This window comes from Rhinopithecus bieti, unplaced genomic scaffold, assembly GCF_001698545.2.
Source record: "Rhinopithecus bieti isolate Rb0 unplaced genomic scaffold, ASM169854v2 scaffold_32008, whole genome shotgun sequence".
Taxonomy (NCBI): Eukaryota; Metazoa; Chordata; class Mammalia; order Primates; family Cercopithecidae; genus Rhinopithecus; species Rhinopithecus bieti.
Genome location: NW_016814433.1, coordinates 1139548 through 1149028, shown reverse-complemented (window position 1 = coordinate 1149028; position 9481 = coordinate 1139548). Strand labels below are relative to the sequence as shown.

Sequence of the window (9481 nt, the reverse complement as noted above, 5' to 3'; positions counted from 1 at the left end):
TTTATTTTATTTATTTATTTATTTATTTATTTATTTATTTATTTATTTTTTGCGACAGAGTCTTGCTCTGTCTGCCGGGCTGGAGTGCAGTGGCATGACCTCAGCTCACTGCAAGCTCCGCCTCCCGGGTTCATGCCATTTTCCTGCCTCAGCCTCCTGAGTAGCTGGGACTACAGGTGCCCGCCACCTCGCCCGGTGAATTTTTTGTATTTTTAGTAGAGACAAGGTTTCACCATGTTAGCCAGGCTGATCTCCATCTCCTGACCTCATGATCCGCCTGCCTCGGCCTCCCAAAATGCAGGGATTACAGGCGTGAGTCACCACGCCCGGCAGAACCATCACATTTTTAGACAGTTTTTAGAGGCTCAATTGACGTACGGTAAATCACATATACTTAAGGTATCTATAATTTGACATATGTATGTACGGTACACACCCAGGAAACTGTCACCACAATCAACATGTCAACAAATTCATCAATCCCAAAAGTTTTCTCATGCCTCTTTATAATTTCTCCCTCCAGCCACTCCCTGACACCCCTCTCTTCAGACAACTACAGGTCCACTTTCTGTCATTATCAAATAGCTTTTGTTTCTTATAATTTTTTATGAATGGATTTTAAAGTATTTGCATTTTTCTTGTCTGTCTCCTTTTACTCAATGTGAGACTGATCCCTGTTGTTGCTTGTATCAATAGTTCATTCCTTTTTATTATTGAGTAGTATTCCATTACATGGATGTACCACAGTGTGTACCTGTTCATCTGTTGATGGGCATTTGGACTATTACCAGGTGTTTGGGTTTTTTTGGTTTTTTTTTTTTTGTTTTTTTTTTGCTATTACCAATAAAGCTGCTAGGAACATTTATGTGCAAGTCTCTGTATAGACATATGCTTTCATTTTGCTTGGATAAATATCTAGGAGTTGAATTAATAAATTGCCAAATTATTTTCCAAAGTATTTGTACCATTTGACGTCCCACCAGCAGCGTATGCTATTTAGTTCCTAAATATGTGAGGATTTTTTTCAGAGAGCTTCTTGTCATTGATTTATAATTTAATTCATTGGGGTCAAATTTAATCCATTGGGGTCCGTTTGGCATGAACCAAATCCCTTTAAATTTATTGTGTCTTGTTTTAAAAGCCAGAGTGTGGCATATCTTGACAAAAGTATATGCTGTGCTTGTTTTCTGTTTGTTTTGTTTTTATAGCAAATGTCTAGTTGGTTCCATCAGCAACACCAGCATAAGCTTTCCTGGAAGAGGAGCAGAATCAAGCTATCCCAAGGGTTCATAAAGTATGGTTTTCACTGAGGAGACCCCCCAGTCCACACGGTTGGTGGCCCTAGAGGATAAGGATTGACCTGACAGAATGTCAAGTAGGGGAGAAGGAATCAGGATGAAGGAAACACTGGTCTATACTTCTGCCTGCAGGAAGGAGGGAGGGCAGGAGAGACTCCCTGCAAAGGACTAGAACTACACATTCATGTCCTCAACCCCAACATGTAGGGAAAAGCAGACAAGTAACTCTCCATCTGTCTAGTATTAAGGACCCTTCCCCAAATGGTTTTCTGTCACCTCTGGTTTTTTTGTTTGTTTTTTTGTTTTTTGAGACAGAGTCTCTCTATGTTGCCCAGGCTGGAGTGCAGTGGCACGATCTCGGTTCACTGCAACCTCCGCCTCCCAGGTTCAAGCGATTCTCCTGCCTCAGCCTCCTGAGTAGCTGCGATTACAGGCACGCACCACCAGGCCCGGCTAATTTTTGTGTTTTTAGTGGAGACAGAGTTTCACCATGTTGGCCAGGCTGGTCTCAAACTCCTGACCTCGTGATCTGCCCACCTCAGCCTCCCAAATTGCTGGGATTACAGGAGTAAGCCACCGCGCCCAGCCTGTCATCTCTGTTCTATCTTCCAATTCTGTATTTCAAATCCCAAATTCTGCAGTTCAAACCCAAGTTCTGAATTCTCTAAGTTGTGCCTTCTGGGTTCTGTTACATGTCTGTCTCCTGCCCCTAAATCCTTCCTGGTTCCCATCCTTTTTCCCTGTCTTTTTGGGTGGAATGTCTGGGTATCTTCCTTACCTTGCTGATTTGAAGGGGATTTTTTTAGCAGTTCCAGGATTTTCCCCATCAGGAGGCACTTGGCTTAGACTGAACAGCAAGTGGGTGGCAGTGGCCCAGTGGAGATCAGGGAATTCCTGAGGACCTGGCCTGGCCTGGCCTGACCTCCTTCCCTCCCATTCCACCTCTAACCACTAGACATACTTCCTTTTGTGCAATTCAGCTAAACCGAGGGTTTCTGTGGTAATAGCTGGGGACTGAGAAATCTTAGGAAAAGATGTAAGCAGGCCTAGAAGATTGTTATGCTTCATTCAGAGAAATTAGGAACTACTTCCAGCAGGGGGAATGAGGGAGGAGGGGAAGGCAGGAAGGAGCTGAGCTGAGCTGTAAGTCCTCAGAATTTGTCATCCTTCTGTTCCCCCTTGTCTGAGCTAAACACAGACCCTCAGACTCCTCTCAGAGCCAAAAGAAAACCATGACAGCAGGACTGGGGTGCTCCTCCATCCAGGGTTGCCCCGAGGGAGAACGGGAAGAAGGTAGAAGTGTTGGCAGCATGACTGGAGAGGTGAGGTCTTCAAGAAGACCCTGATGCAAGACTCCATGTGTTGCACCAGGAGAACTTTATAATAGACATTTCATCCCAGCCCCTCTTCCTGCAGGCAGCACTGTGGGTCTCCTGCCAAGACTGTGGGTCTTTATTGGCCCAGAGATGATGCACAAGGTGGAGCTCTCCTATATGGGAGAAGCCACCGTCACCTCCTGGTTCTCCTGCTGGGACTGGCTGCTGGTACCTGCTGGCAGGAGCCCAGTTGTTCCCCTACTCCATCATGGTTCCTGGCTTGAGTTTGCAGGTCCTCAGCTCTGAAGATGTTGGAGCCCGCTCTGGGCTGTGGCTCATTCCAGAAGTTGAACTCAAGGAGCAATTGGTGTCTCCTGGACAACAGCATCCGACTGCACTCCCGGACCTCCAGGTACTCCTTGTCATGCAGTCCATAAGGGCTGGGTAGCAACCTGAGAACCTCCACAGGTGCAGTGCCTAGTCCTGCTCCCCACAGCGCATGTTCCAGTTGCCCATGAGGACCAGAGGTGGTCCTCATCCTGGTGCAGCATGAGCAGTGCTGCCTCCATCGGTGCCTACTATAGGCATCTGGGCACTCGGGCTTCTCACTGTGAAACTGGATCTTGTAGAGGTTGCTGGTCTCCTTCTTGGACAGCAGGGTGGAGTGAGCATCCTTCCAGGGATCCACTTTGTGAACAGAGAGGGAGCAGAACCAGTAGCCTTCATTGCCCTTGAATGGAAAAGCACCACAGCCGCAGCCACAGCTGCAACATCCCCAGGACAGGCCTTGGCCTTCCGGTAGCCACTGTGACACTGCAGAGATGCTGTGCAGCCACGAAGCCGTGTTGGATCAGGGAAGTTTGCAGGAAGACCTCATGGTGTGTTTGAAGAAAATGTATATTCTGCTCTCACTAGGTGGAGTTGCACTAGGTTGGTACCAAAGTCATTGCGGCTTTGGTCCATGAACTTAAAATCGTTATAACTAGGTTCAAACACATTTTTTTTTAACTTTTAATTTTTTATTTCAATAGGTTTTGGGGGAACCAGTGGTGTTTGGTTACATGAATAAGTTATTTAGTGGTGATTTCTGAGATTTTGGTGCACCCATCACCCAAGCAGTGTACACTGTACCTAATGTGTAGTCTTTTGTCCCTCACCACCCTCCACCCTTTCACCTGAGTCCCCAGAGTCCAATGTATCATTCTTATGCCTTTGTGTCCTCCTAGCTTAGCTCCCACATATCAGTGAGAACACACAATGTTTGGTTTTCCATTCCTGAGTTACTTCACTTAAAATAATAGTCTCCAATTCCATTCAGGTTGCTGTGAATGCCATTAATTCATTCGTTTTTATGGCTAAGTAGTATTCCTAGTATTCCATTGTATATATATATCACAGTTTGTTTATCCACTTGTTGACTGATGGGCATTTGAGTTGGTTCCACATTTTTGCAATTGCAAATTGTGCCGCTATAAACATGTGTGTGCAAGTTTCTTTTTCATATAATGACTTTTTTTCCTCTGGGTAGATACCCAGTAGTGGGATGGCTGGATCAAATGGTGGGTCTACTTTCAGTTCTTTAAGGAATCTCCACACTGTTTTTCATAGTGGTTGTACTAGTTTACATTCCCACCAACAATGTAAAAGTCCCCCCTTTTCACAACATCCACACCAACATCTATTACTTTTTAAATTTTTTATTATGGCCATCCTTGCAGGAATGAGGTGGTATCACATTGTGGTTTTGACTTGCACTTCCATTATAATTAGTGATGTTGAGAATTTTTCCATATGCTTGTTGGCCATTTGTGTATCTTCTTTTGAGAATTGTCTATTCATGTCCCTAGCCCACTTTTTGATGCAATTGTTCGTTTTTTTCTTGCTGATTTGTTTGAGTTCATTGTAGATTCTGAATATTAGTCCTTTGCCAGATGTATAGATTGTGAAGATTTTCTCCCACTCTGTGAGTTGTCTGTTAACTCTGGTGATTATTCCTTTTGCTGTGCAGAAGCTTTTTAATTTAATTAAGCCCCATCTATTTATCTTTGTTTTTGTTGCATTTGCTTTTGGGTTATTGGTCATGAAGTCTTTGCCTAAGTCAATGTCTAGAAGAGCTTTTCTGATGTTATCTTCTAAAATCTTTATGGTTTCAGGTCTTAGATGTAAGCCCTTAATCCATCTCGAGTTGATTTTTGTATAAGGTGAGAGATGAGGATCCAGTTTCATTCTTCTACATGTGGCTTGCCAATTATCCCAGCACCATTTGTTGCATAAGGTGTCCTTTCCCCACTGTATATTTTTGTTTGCTTTGTCAAAGATCATTTGGCTTTTTTTCTGGGTTCTGTATTCTGTTCCATTGGTCTATGTGCCTATTTTCATACCAGTACCATGCTGTTTTGGTGACTATGGCCTTATAGTATAGTTTGAAGTCAGGTAATGTGATGCCTCCAGATTTGTTCTTTTTGCTTAGTCTTGCTTTGGTTATGTGGGCTCTTTTTTGGTTCCATATGAATATTAGGATTTTTTTTTCTAGTTTTGTGAAGAATGATGATGGTATTTTGTTGGGAATTGCATGGAATTTGTAGATTGCTTTTGACAGTATGGTTGTTTTCACAATATTGATTCTACCCATCTATGAGCATGAGATGTTTCCATTTGTTTGTGTCATCTATGATTTCTTTCAGCAATGTTTTGTAGTTTGCCTTGTAGAAGTCTTTCATGTCTTTCATTAAGTATATTCCTAAGTATTTTCTTTTTTGCAACTATTGTGAAAGGGGTTGAGTTCTTTATTTGATTCTCAGCTTGGTCACTGTTGGAATATAGCAGAGCTATATTTGTGTACAATGTGTACACGATTTGTGTATAATGATTTGTTTACATTGATTTTGTAGCCTGAAACTTTGCTGAATTCATTTACTAGTTCTAGGAGCTTTTTGATGAGTCTTTAGGGTTTTTCTAGGTATACGATCGTATCATCAGCAAACAGCAACAGTTTGACTTCCTCTTTATCAATTTGGATGTCTTTTATTTTTCTCTCCTGTCTGATTGCTCTGGCTTGGACTTCCATTACTATGTTGAATGGAAGTTGTAAAAGTGAACATTCTTGTCTTCCTCCAGTTCTCAGGAGGAATGCTTTCAACTTTTCCTTATTTAGTGTAATGTTGACTGTGAGTTTGCCATAGATGGCTTTTATTACCTTAAGGTATGTCTCTTCTATGCTGATTTTGCTAAGGATGTCAATCATAAAGTGGTGCTGGATTTTGTCAAACGCTTTTTCTGCATCTATTGAGATGATCATGTGATTTTTTGTTTTAAATTCTGTTTGTGTGATGTATCACATTTACTGACTTGTGGATGTTGGATCAGTCAGGGTTCTCTAGAGGGGCAGAACTAGTAAGACAGATGTATATATAAAGGGAAGTTTATTAAGGAGTATTGGCTCACACAATCATAAGGTGAGGTCCCACAATAGGCCATCTGCAAGGTGAGGAGCAAGGAAGCCAGTTCGAGTCCCAAAACCTCAAAAGTAGGGAAACCGACAGTGCAGCCTTCAGTCTCAGCAAAGGTCCAAGAGTCTCAAAGCTGAAGAACTTGGAGTCTGATATTAGCGGGCAGGAAGCATCCAGCACGGGAGAAAGATGTAGGCCAGAAGACTCAATCCTTTCACATTTCTCTGCCTGCTTTTATCCTAGCTGCACTGGCATCTGATTAGATGATGCTCACCCAAATTGAGGGTAAGTCTACCTCTCCCAGTCCACTGACTCAAATGTTAATCTCCTTTGGCAACACCTTCACAGGCACACCCAGGAACAATACTTTGCATCCTTCAATCCAATCAAGTTGACACTCAATATTAACCATCACGGATGTTAAACCATCCCTCCATCCCTGGTATGAAACCCACATGAAACACATCTTTGTTAGTCAAAATAGGAACCATTACAAGCAACTCGTTTTTGTCAATGAGAAATAAGCTTGTTTATTCCTGTAGTGTAAAAATCCTTGCTTCAGGATTGAAACGAACTCGTGGAAAGCATTTTCTGCATCCTGCTGGTTGTGGAAGCCTTTTCCCTGCAAAAAGTTGTCAAGATGCTTGAAAAGGTGGTGGTCAATTGGCAAGAGGTCAGGTGAATTTGACAGATGAGGTAAAACTCTGCAGCCCAATTTTTTCAACTTTTGAAATGTTGTTCGTGTAACGAGTAGTCAGATGTTGTCATAGAGAAGAATTGGGCACTTTCTGCTGACCAGTGCTGGCTACAGGCCTTGCAGTTTTCGGTGCATCTCACCGATATGTTGAACATTCTTCTCAGATGTAATGGTTTTGCTGGTATTCAGAAAGCTGTGGTGGCTCAGACTGGCAACAGACCATCAAACAGTGACCATGACTTTTTTTGTGTGCAGGTTTGGCTTTTCGAAGTGCTTTGGAGCTTCTTCTAAGTCCAACCACTGAGCTGGTCATTGCCAGTTGTCATATAAAATCCACTTTTAATCACACATCACAATCTGACCGAGAAACGGTTCATTGTTGTTGCACAGAATAAGAGAAGATGACACTTCAAAATCATGATTTTTTTTTAAATTTTTGCTCAGCTCACGAGCTGATCGAGCTTTTTCACCTTTCCAATGTGCTTCAAATGCCAAACGACCATAGAATGGTCAACGTTGAGTTCTTTGGCAACTTTTTGTGTAGCTGTGAGAGGATCAGCTTCGATGATTGCCCTCAACTGGTTGTTGTCGACTTCTGATGGCAAGCCACTACACTCTTCATCTTCAAGGCTCTTGTCTCCTTTGCAAAACTTCTTGATCCACCACCGCACTGCACATTTGTTAGCAGTTCCTGGGCCAAATGTATTATTGATGTTGCGAGTTGGCTCCGCTGCTTTACTACCCATTTTGAACTCAAATAAGAAAATCGCTTGAAGTTCCTTTTTGTCTAACGTCATTTCCATAGTCTAAAATAAGCATAAAATAAACAGAATAAACAGCAAGTAATAAGTCATTAGAAAAAAAACAAGAAATGCCCATTAAAGTGATGTATAACATAACCACATTTATTTAAAAATGTATTCCAATAACAAACAGCAAATTCCAAAAATGCAAAAGCCACAACTACTTTTGCACTCACAAAAGTAATTCACTAAATGTGAATTTCGTCAAATTGGCTCATAGTGTTCAAAACTTCTATATCTTTATTGATTTACTTAATTTTTCTATCAGTTATTGAGAAGTGAGAATTGAAATACCTAAGATTGTGGATTTGTCTATTTTTTCCATGAAATTACCTCAGTTTTTGCTTCGAGTATTTTGAGACTCTTATTAGATTCATAAAATTTTAGGATTATTATGTTCTCTTGATGAATTGATCCTTTTCCCATTACAAAATCATCTTCTTAAAAAAAAAACCCTAGTAATTTGTTTTGGGTCTGAAATTTAATATAAACACATAAGTTTTCATTTAATTAGTGTTAGCATGGTGTATATTTTTCCATTCTTTTATTTTAAATCTACTTGTGTATTTTATTTTTAAGTTGTGTTTTTTGTGGGCTGTGTGTAATTAGGCCATGTTTTTTATTCAGTCTGAAATGTTTTTATAATTCGGATGTTTAGCCCATTTACATTTAATGTGATTATTATTATGGCCAGCTTTGAACCTGTCATCTTACTATTTGTTTTCCATTTGTCCCTTTTTTTTTCTCTTTTTCTCCCTTCATTTGGATTAAGCAAGTATGTTTTATGATGTTGTCTCCTTTATTGGTTTATAAATCGTCACTTTTTGTTTTGTTAATCATTGCATTAGGGTTTATAATATATATATGTTTAACCTGTCATAGTCTACTTACAAGTGATATGATACCATTTTAAGTATGGTATGGGAACCTTACGATAGCATACTTCCATTTATCCCCACACAACTTTTGTGTTCCGTTTGCATATGTTACAAACCGTGCAGTACATTGTTATTATTTTCAATTACACAGACATTATCTTTAAGATTTAAATGATATGAAAATGTCCTATACTTGTATATGTAGTTACTATTTCTAGTGCTCTTTATTCTTTCATGCAGATACAGATTTTCATGTGATATCATTTTCCTTCTGTCCAGAAGACTTCTTCTAACATTTCTTAGCATATGGGTCTGTTGGTGATGATTTTTTTTAGACTTTGATTTTGAAAGACATGTCTGTTGAGTATAGAATTCTAGTAGACAGTATTTTTCAGTATTTTAAAGATATTTCTCTATTGTCCCCTTGTTTGCATTGTTTCTGGCAAGTCTACTGACATCCTTATCTTTGTTCTGGTATAGTAACATCTTTCTCTGTAGTTGCTTTTAAGATTCTATCTTTATCACTGATTTTTAGCAATTCAATTATGATGTACCTTGGTGTAGTGTTCTTTAGGCTTCTTGCTCTTAGGATTTATTGAGGTTCTTGGATGTGAGTTTATAGTCTTTTTGTTTGTTTGTTTTGTGTTTTTTGTTTTTTTTTGTTTTTTTTTTTTTTTGTTTTGTTTTGTTTTGTTTTGTTTTGAGACGGAGTCTCGCTCTGTCACCCAGGCTGGAGTGCAGTGGCCAGATCTCAGCTCACTGCAAGCTCCGCCTCCCGGGTTTACGCCATTCTCCTGCCTCAGCCTCCAGAGTAGCTGGGACTACAGGCGCCGCCACCTCGCCCGGCTAGTTTTTTGTATTTTTTAGTAGAGACGGGGTTTCGCCGTGTTAGCCAGGATGGTCTCGATCTCCTGACCTCGCGATCCGCCTGTCTCAGCCTCCCAAAGTGCTGGGATTACAGGCCGGGCGTGGTGAGTTTATAGTCTTCATCAAATTTGGGCATTTTGTGACCATTATTCCTTTAAATATTTTTTGTGTGC

The 9481-nt window shown here is 40.7% G+C and overlaps 1 pseudogene; it reads right to left on the bottom strand.

Annotated features, from left to right (window-relative positions):
- Positions 1-2486: 2486 nt before the first annotated feature.
- The window catches only part of LOC108514279 (protein NipSnap homolog 1 pseudogene), an 11874-nt pseudogene continuing 4879 nt past the window's right edge, over positions 2487-9481 (bottom strand).